At 37.4% G+C, this 10,913-nt stretch overlaps 1 non-coding gene across 1 annotated transcript; it reads right to left on the reverse strand.

The window, feature by feature from the left end:
• Nucleotides 1–570: 570 nt before the first annotated feature.
• On the reverse strand, nt 571–677 carry LOC139869874 (small nucleolar RNA R71). The gene has a single exon (XR_011766450.1). It is a non-coding gene; the product is annotated as a small nucleolar RNA R71 (small nucleolar RNA).
• Nucleotides 678–10,913: the final 10,236 nt, after the last annotated feature.

Consider the following 10,913-nt stretch of genomic DNA (forward strand, 5'->3'; position numbering starts at 1 on the left):
ATTTCCGATAATTCATTTTTTGAACCCGACCTCACAATTGAGAACCCGGAGGATATTCAAGGACATTTCAGAGATCCTGAACCACTAATCATTCCTCCTGAACCACAAATCATACAACCAGAGATTGTCGAGGAAGAAACCATTAAATCAGAATCCCCTAGTGATTCAGATTCAACAAATTCAATCATGGAAAATCAGGAACCTCTAAGTATGGAAGATCGAATGAGGGCTACACGCACAGGCGAAGGTCACGCCATTACTCAACCAGATATTAATGCACCAGATTATGAAATCAAAGGATAAATTCTACACATGGTAACTAATCAATGCCAATTTAGTGGTACGCCGAAGAAAGATCCAAACGAACATCTTCGTACCTTTAATAGGATATGTACTCTATTCAAAATCAGAGAAGTTGAGGACAAATAGATCTATCTCATGTTATTTCCCTGGACTTTAAAGGGAGAAGCCAAAGATTGGTTAGAATCGTTACCTGAAGGGGCGATTGATACATGGGATGTTTTAGTTGAGAAATTTCTTAAAAGATTCTTTCCAGCATCTAAAGCCGTGAGACTTCAAGGAGAAATTGTTACGTTCACACAAAAGCCAAATGAAACTTTATATGAGGCGTGGACAAGATTCGGAAAGTTGTTGAGAGGATGTCCTCAACATGGTTTAGACACTTATAAAATAGTACAAATATTCTACCAAGGATGCTACATTACTATACGAAAATACATCGACACAGCAGCTGGTGGTTCCATTATGAAGAAAACCCCAATTGAAGCTTACAAAATTATTGATAACACAGCCTCCTACTCACATGAATGGCATCAAGAAAAAGACATCGTTAGATCATCTAAAGCGGCTAGAGATGATTCTAGCCATGACTTTGATTCCATTTCCGCAAAGTTAGACGCTTTCGAGAGACGAATGGAAAAGATGACTAAAGATATTCACGCAATACGCATTAGTTGTGAACAGTGTGGAGGATCACATTTAACAAAAGATTGTCTCAGTATTGAACAAACAATGGAACAAAGAGAGAATGTTTCATACATGAACCAAAGGCCTGGAAATAATTATCAAAATAATTATCAACCGCCAAGACCAAACTACAATCAAAATCAGAATTATAACCGAAATTTTCCATACAACAACCAACAAGGTCCTAGCAATCAACAAGTATCTAACAATACTTACAATCAACAAAGACCTATTTTTCCAAATAAACCACCACAAACCGATGATAAAAAGCCAAATTTAGAAGATATGATGTCAAAGCTAGTTGAATCTCAAACTCAATTTTTCACATCTCAGAAACAAACTAATGAACAAAATGTTCAAGCATTTAGAAATCAACAAGCTTCAATCCAAAATCTGGAACAAGAAGTGAGCAACCTAGCAAGGTTGATAGGTGAAAGAAAACCGGGAAGTCTACCTAGCGATACAAATGCTAACCCCCGGAATGAAACAGCTAAAGCCATTACCACGAGAAGTGGTATTACGCTTAAACCACCTGAAATGCCTGTAAATGCTGATGACTCTATTCTTACTCCAGAAGCACCACAATCTGAGCAAGAGAAAGAATTAGAACCAGCAGTTGAAATGGTTAATGAAGATAACACAGTTAAGGCAAAGCCTTATGTTAAACCATACCAACCACCACTTCCTTACCAGAGTAAAATGAGAAAAGAAAGACTTGAAGTCGAGCAATCCAAATTCTTGGATATGTTTAAACAAATAAATGTCAATCTTCCTTTCATTGATGTGATTTCAGAAATGCCAAGATATGCTAAATTCCTGAAAGATCTAATCACAAATAGAAAAAAAAAATGGAAGAACTCTCGGCTGTTACAATGAATGCTAATTGTTCTGCAGTGCTGTTGAATAAACTACCAGAAAAACTCTCTGATCCAGAAAGTTTCACAATTCCATGTTTTCTGGGTAGTATTAGCTCAATAGAAGCACTGGCAGACTTAGGTGCTAGTATAAATCTAATGTTGTGTTCACTATACGCTAAACTAGACCTTGGAGAATTGAAACCAACACGAATAAGCATACAACTAGCTGATCGATCAGTAGAATATCCTAGAGGGATAATGGAAAACATGAAAGTTAAAGTTGGTACTTTAGTATTTCCAGTAGATTTTGTTATTCTGGACATGGAAGAAGATTCTCGAGTTCCTCTCATATTAGGAAGACTGATCAAGTATATTTCCGCCTAGGATAGAAACACGTTTGAGTGCAATAGAGGAGGGTTTTATTAGTTCAGCGGCGTTAACCTCCGGTCCGGTTACCGTGATAACCCTATCCGAGATGATGATCTCGGGAGGGTGGCTAAGGGCTGACCGCCGGCCGATGGACGGTGCTCCGATTGGCGGCGAAGGGAAAAACCCTAACAAGGGTGGTAGGTAAAAACCCTAGTGAGAATGTGTCCCCCATTGAGTACCCTAATTGCTTAGACTACCCCTCTATTTATAAGAGGAAATTAGGGTTTAGGAGGAAGACTTGACCGCGGCCCATGGGCCAAGCCCAATTACTCGGCCCGATGGGCTCCGCACATCATCAAGTCCTCCAAGTTCGGTGTGACATATTAATGTCATATCGAAGTTATAAATGTGCCACCGCAAATAACTCATCACATAACCCGCACCGACTATAAAGTCCAATGTATAACGAATCCACATAGTAAAGTGATGACGCGATGTAATAATTCCGCATGCCATGCAGTCATGAGGTGAGCGAGAATCTGCAGGGTGGAACCCTGCACAGTACGGCCCACACATCATAATTATGCGCGACACAGCCCCGTGCATTGCAATCATGCGTGATACGACCAAATGTGACACATGCATGTTACCCACAACCACTCGCGATGCATCCTTGCGCTTAACGCAATGCAGCGATGTGAGCATGCTAACTTCCACTACCATCCGAAATGCACAAAGCAGCGATGTAGCAAAAACAAAACTGAAGGGATACTGATAGTATACCATCACTCCCCCCAGTTCGGTATGAAATGTGAAAACATTTCATGGCGAACTATAAATAAGACCACGTCAAAATGACATCCTGAAACAACTAGTTGATCGGAACTTGTAGTTGTATACAAGGCATCTCAGACTCGCGGAGTCCGATCTCATAGTCATATTGAGGCATCCCTACCACATTTGTGAGGGGTATCAAGTAACCATGCGCTTACGCAGCGTAATCATGGACATTTATGCATTTGATTGTAATTGCCTATCATCGCGAATTAAGACAATTCACACAATGTGCGCATAAGTTAACTAAAACTTATGCACAATTTCGGGCGCTGTGTAAAATAAACCAATATTTTAACAAAAAGCGCGTGTGCGAGTCCGCAAGAAAAAATTTTATACTCATAAGTTACAGCATCATTTGCTCTGTCACGTACTAGGGGTGCACTTAGTTGTGTGGTAAGACAATGCTAACTAAAAACAAACCAATGTTTTTATACTTAAGAGTTTCCCCAAGTAAACCAATACTTAGGATAATTTAATATGCACAAGCAAACCAATGCTCGTATTTTAAGTCGACTTGGCAGCCTTCTAGTCTGCGTGGCGCTTGGCTAGGGGAAACCCAATTCCCTTCACCTGCCGTTATATTCTAGCCTTGTAACCAAACAGGCTTCTGCCGCGCGGGGGCTAGAGGACACCCCTTAAGTAGGCAGGAACCACACAATAGACTTGATAAAATATGTGCGAGAGATTTATAAGCATTTGAAAGGTATTATATCCGCGACGCGTTTAATCTTGCCATGAACAATAGAATTTTGAGGACAACAGAATTCCACTCATTGGTTCGTAGACAATCCTAGCGGGATTGCGAGTAATGTGGGGTTTAAGGATCTTAGAATTTAACTCTCCGGTCCGGCTACCGTGAATAACCCAGATCGATATGACGATATTGATGGGGTGGTTAAATGTTAAGTCCACCATCGATGACGTTCGTTGATCGATGGCCCCGTGAAGGTTGTAGGTTACCGTCGCAAGATACTGACCTATTAACCTTAACCACGCATGAATGAATGATAATGATGGTGCACGTAACTCAATTATCGATTTGATAGAGTATAATCTACGTGACATTGCATCCTCCGTCGAATGATTGTAATCATGTGACAAACCGGGAAAACCCGTATAGTTAATCATACGGTTAAAACTCGAGAACCAATCGTGAAAATAATTGTAGGCAAGGAAGTAAGCGAGAAATTGTATGAAGATGTGTATCGCGGTCGTAAAGAACGTAAGCTAATTCGGGTGATCAAGTCCAACTAGCTCTATTACATCCCTTTAACGTCGTCGCATGCTAAATGACGTGCAGCCATGGAATTATGCAAAGCCACCATGGTTTTAAGCAACATGCGAAATGCACAAATGAAATGTAGCCATGGGCTTACGCAGAGCCGCCACGGCGCAAAGCTAAGTGTGCAACACATATGCAACGTGTTGCACGTCGCATGAATAAACTGCGGCTATGGGCTTACACGGAGTCGCCATAGCGCAATGTAAAATGCGTAAAAGTGTTTTCGGCTAAGGATCGTCGCCAAAGGAAACAAATCATCCCACTCAGTTGAAGCCATATATCATGGTAGCCCCCATTTCAATACTACTAAGTATTTAGTGGCGTTGAAATCCATCATTAAGTTGACACCACCTTTAAAAGGGTGATACAGAAACGCGCATGGAAATTCTAATAGAAAATAACTGCGCAAAGCATTGCATAAAGAACTGCGCTCGAATGGGAGCGCAAAAGGGGCATAGAAAAGACCGCGCATTGCGTTATGCAAAAGACCCTGCACAAATAACCGCTCAAAGAACTATGCAAGGTGCGCGAAGTAAAACTGCAGACAAGGGCTTATGCGAGGCCACCATGGTGCAATGTAAGTTGATCTATGCATGTACAACATACAATAGAGTCGCGAGAAGAGCGAATGGTGCTATGCGAGATTAATGCCATAAGTGACACTCAATGTGTAAAAGTAGTATGGAAAGATACCATGTATTGTTGAAGCGTGTTGCGGAATATTTGCGTCATGACTCTATGCCTTTACCATAAAGAAGGTAATGAAGTGCGTCAGTTCCGACAAACTAGTATAGTCAATGACAACACAACGAAACATGAAACGGGAGTGACCCGGTGTTATATAGAGGCATAATGATGCTCCTCCCAAAGGGGAGATATTCCTAAGAACACATATTGTGCAACTGGCCACAAAAATTAGTTGTACGGTCGCATATGACAATGGAACACATCTTTCCCACTACTAACCTAGCACAATGTTGTAATAATAGACCATTCTTAAACACGGCTAAAGTAATAATAGACGTGTTTGGTAAGAAACTGACCCTAAGTATAGAGGACGAGAGTGTTACCTTTTCTGTTGATAGAGCCATGCAACAACCGCAATCTGCAGATGATACATGTTATTACATTCAAACTATATATTCATAAGCAGAATTGTTACAAGGATTTTCAGAATTGCAAGGAACAGGAGAATGTTCTTTAGGAGAAGGAATTGAACCAATTGATGAAGCTGAAATATTAGCCACACTCATGGATAATGATTATGAACCAACAACAGAAGAACTTTAAATGTTAAAAGAGGAAGACAGATATCGATACAAAGCATCGATAGAAGAACCACCGATATTAGAGTTAAAGTCACTTCCAAACCATTTGGAATACGCTTATTTACAAGGTGAATCTGAATTACCTGTAATAATATCGTCTTCTCTTACGAAAAATGAAAAATCTCAACTCATTTCTGTGATAAAAGCTCATAAACCAGCTATTCTATTGTATGGAAGATTCATGACATTAAAGGTATACGTCCTTCGTATTGCACACATAAAATCCTTATGGAAGAAGGTCATAAAACATATGTGCAACGCCAACGAAGACTAAATCCAAATATGCAAGATGTTGTTAAAAAAGAAATTATTAAACTGCTAGATGCATGTTTAATTTATTCAATCTCTGATAGTCCATGGTAAGCCCAGTTCAATGTGTGCCTAAGAAGGGTGGCATGACTATCATCACAAATGAAAAAGATGAGCTTATTCCTACTAGGACTGTAACAGGATGGCGTGTCTATATTGATTATAGAAAATTAAATGACGCCACCAGAAAAGATCACTTTCCCTTACCTTTCATTGATCAAATGTTGGAAAGGTTAGCTGGGAATAGTTACTATTGTTTTCTTGACAGTTTCTCCGAATACTTTCAAATTCCAATCGCACCCGAGGACCAAGAGAACACCACATTCACGTGCCCTTATGGTACTTTTGCTTACAAACGCATGCCATTTGGACTTTGCAACGCCCCTGCAACCTTTCAAAGATGCATGATGGCGATTTTTCACGACATGATAGAGGAATGCATGGAAGTGTTCATGGATGGCTTTTCAGTCTTCGGTGATACTTTTGAAACATGTTTAGTTAATCTTGAACGAATGCTTATTAGATGCGAACAATCAAATCTAGTACTTAATTGGGAGAAATGCCATTTCATGGTTAAAGAAGGCATCGTTCTTGGTCGTAAAATTTCAAAGGAAGGAATTGAAGTGGATAGAGCTAAAGTAGATGTAATTGCTAAACTTCTACATCCCACCAATGTTAGAGGAGTTAGGAGTTTTCTAAGGCATTCCGGTTTTTACCGACGTTTCATAAAAGATTTTTCTAAAATTGTCACTCCTATGAATAAACTCCTAGAAAAGGATGCTCCATTCATCTTTTCGGATGAATGCATCAAATCTTTTAATATTTTTAAAGAAAAACTCACTAATGCGCCAATCATGATAACTCCAAATTGGAATCTACCATTTGAACTCATGTGCGATGTGAGTGATTTTGCAATGGGAGCCGTTTTAGGACAAAGGATTGAAAAACGATTTCAACCTATCTATTACGCTAGTAAGACGTTACAAGGAGCACAAACGAATTACACAACTACTGAAAAAGAAATCCTTGCTATTGTCTATGCTTTTGACAAATTTCGTTCATATCTCGTTCTAGCTAAAACGGTGGTCTATACCGACCATTCTGCTCTTAGATACCTATTTTCAAAACAAGATGCCAAACCACGATTAATCCGTTGGATCTTACTCTTACAAGAGTTCGATATTGAAATCCGAGATAAAAAAGGAGCAGAAAATCTCGTGGTTGATCATCATTCTCACCTTGAAAACCCTGAATTAGAAGTTCTAAATGAATCAGCCATACAAGACAACTTTCCTGATGAATATCTATTGAAAATCGATTATAATGAAATTCCATGGTTTGCAGACTATGCAAACTACTTAGCATATGGATTCCTTGAAAAAGGATTGTCGTACCAAAAATGAAAGAAATTCTTTAGTGATATAAAACACTATTTTTGGGAAGATCCACAATTGTTTAAAAGTTGTCCCGATGGAATAATACGCCGATGCGTATTCGGAGATGAAGCTAGTCAAATCTTAAATCATTGTCACATAGGACCAACATGAGGGCATTATGGGCCTCAACTCACAGCAAGAAAAGTTTACGACGCTGGATTTTATTGGCCTACAATTTTCAAAGACACACACCTTCTTTGTAAATCCTGTAATGCATGTCAAAGGGCCGGAAAAATAAGTCAATGTGATGAAATGCCACAAAATGTCATTCAAGTATGTGAAGTATTTGACATTTGGGGTATTGACTTTATGGGTCCATTTTCAAAATCTCATAATAATCTCTACATTCTCGTTGCCATTGATTATGTATCTAAATGGGCGGAAGCACAAGCTCTCCCAACTAATGATGCACGAGTTGTAGTCAACTTCTTAAAACGTCTTTTTGCTAGGTTCGGAACACCGAAAGCTTTAATAAGTGATCGGGGTACTCATTTTTGTAATAATCAACTTGAGAAAGTTCTCAAAAGATATGGAGTAACTCATAAAATTTCAATCGCTTATCATCCACAAATAAGTGGACAAGTTGAAAATACCAACCGAGCATTAAAATGTATTCTAGAGAAAACTGTAGGATCAAATCCGAAGGAATGGTCCATGAAATTGGAGGATGCACTATGGGCTTTTAGAACAGCCTACAAAACACCAATTGGCACCACACCTTTTAAACTCGTTTACGGAAAAGCATGTCACCTACCAGTAGAAATTGAGCACAAAGCATTTTGGGCTTTGAAGACGTGTAATCTTGATTTACATGAAGCCGGACGTCTACGATTAAGTCAACTAAACGAATTAGAAGAATTAAGACATGAGGCATATGAAAATTCGTTAATCTATAAGGAAAGAATGAAGAAATGGCATGATAAAAGAATCAGAAGTTCAAAAGACTTTAAGGAAGGAGACCGAGTTCTTCTTTTCAATTCACGATTCAAGCTATTTCCTGAAAAGTTGAAATCAAGATGGTCTGGACCATTTATAGTCAAAAGAGTTTTCCCATATGGAACAATAGAATTGATAAATTCAAATGGAATTGAATTTAAAGTTAATGCTCACAGAGTTAAACATTACATACATGGTCCAATGGAAGTTGATAATGAAGTTAATTATAATTTTACCACCCAAGAAAACCCTCAGAATGAAAACATAAATATGTTGTCAACAACATATGAAAAACCAAAATTGGAAGATGGGGAAGCTTCAAATTGGAGTGATGAAGAAGAATTTCTATATAAACCTCCCATTCCAAGAAACGAAGAAAAATGTGAACAAGAAGTTCAAGTAGAAGTGAAAGATTACCCAGAAAAGGTTAACAAACCAACTCTACTTACTAAAGTAGGAGACCCAGGTGAATTTATCATTTCTTGCTTGCTTAATGATGGTGCTATGTATAATCGGCTCGCAGATTTAGGAGCAAGTGCAAATGTTATGCCTCTTTCCTTATACAAAAGATTAGGTGTGGGTAAATTAAGACCAACCAGAATAGGTGTTCAATTATTTGATCAAACCATCAAACACCCAGTTGGAATAGCTAATAATTTACTTGTTAAAGTGGGAAGTTTGACCTTTGCTGCAAATTTCATAGTTATTAATAAGGAGGAAGACCTTGATATTCCTCTAATTTTAGGTCGCCCATTTTTAGCAACCACCGAGGCATTCTTTGATGTAAGAAAAGGTAGAATGACACTTAGAGATGGTGATAAATCGGTCACCTTTGCGAATCGAAAGTTTAGATCTCCACCAACTAAAAATGTTGAACCAATAAAAATGCCTAAGTGTGGGGAAGATGAAGCAACACCCAATGATGACCTGATAACAAAGAACCCCGTTGTTGATACAAAATTAGATGGACCCATTTTTAACAGTTCAACGAAGAAACTTTATAAACGAATTCAAGATGCTAGGATTATGGGGAACTTTAAGTTATGTAACAGATTAGTATCCAATTTGTCGCCTAAAGAAAAGGCGATGTTAATTGAATTTGTGAATGTTACAGAGGAAATCAACAAATGGCTTGAAGCAAAATTCAGAGATATGCAAGTTGTTGATGTTCCAATTGAAGTTAATAATGAAGTTAATCACAATTTCGATACCACAGCTAACTAAGTGTGGGGAGATTAAAATGTTTTAAAGGATAATATAATGCTGTATAGGGTTAGATTTTCTGTTTTCGTGTAGTTCTCGAAAATGGAATCCGAATGGTCTTTCCCTAGCAGACCCTAAAGAACTAGTCTTCTCCCTCTATTCTGAATTTTTATTTCTTTTAGGTTTTACGAGATGAAGAATTCCTTTGATCTGACCCATGGTCTACTACTACAGGCTATGATTACTAAACCTAATAATAACACCTTTCCGAGTGAACTGGTATCATTCATAAGAGGCAAAATGGACGAAGTGAGGAAAGAACTCAGGAAAGATCATCATAAGACACATTTTGGTAAAGGAAAATCAAAATTATCAACAAAAAGAAGAGCACGACACCTTGAAAGATGTCATAAATGCGGAAAATGATCACACGAAGGGAAATTTTCGAACAATCAAACACATTCCAATACTGAGTTCGTTACTTTATGCAGAGAAGGACCGTCCATATGTTTAGAAGAAAAATTATTGAAAAATCGAGGTTACGCCTATGTAGCTATGGAAAACCAAATTGAGCGACTCTCCTATGAGTCGGCTAAAGCAGGTCTCTGAGAATTCCATCTCACAGGTAAGTATGTACAGTTTTTATTTGTTTTTATTTATTGTTTTTAACCTTTTGATAATAAACGCTGAATCGTTCGCTATAAAGTATTAAATTGATATTCAATAAAATTAGGTATGCGAAACCGAAATTATTGATATCATACAAAAATTTATTACATCACTGCGAAATTTACCATTTATTCATAAGGTATAAATATCTTTAATCAATCAATTCAAAATATTTCAAAAATTCGTCAGGAGTAAAACTAGGTAAAATAGCCGAAATTACTTTACCCAAAAGAGGAACGTATATTTTTGTTAATATTTGATTGATTAAAGTGGGATAAAAGACCAAAAAGATTTTTATTTTATTTTTACCCTGTTTTTTTAAAACTAATATATAATTATAATATTTTAAATGAAAATTTGTAAAATTACTGTGTGTAAATATTATTAATATTTATATGAAATTTTAATATGCATTTTAAATTTAAGTTTGGTGTGAATTTAAAAATAAAAATTTACTTTATTTCATTAAGTTAAAAATTTGATATTTAAAATTTGTCGTGAGTTGAAGACTAGGTCGTTGAACCGAAATTGCTTTACCCGAGGGCGGGATGAGAAATTTTGTTATCATTATTTTTAATCTTATTGATTTAAAGTATGCAAAAATATTAAAAAACCCAAAAATCTTTGCTTTTAAAACAATCGCTTTGAAATGATAAATTTTAAAAATTTTGTAGAGGGACGAACTGAGTCAATGTACCGA

The sequence above is a fragment of the Rutidosis leptorrhynchoides genome, chromosome 9 (assembly GCF_046630445.1).
Source record: "Rutidosis leptorrhynchoides isolate AG116_Rl617_1_P2 chromosome 9, CSIRO_AGI_Rlap_v1, whole genome shotgun sequence".
NCBI lineage: Eukaryota > Viridiplantae > Streptophyta > Magnoliopsida > Asterales > Asteraceae > Rutidosis > Rutidosis leptorrhynchoides.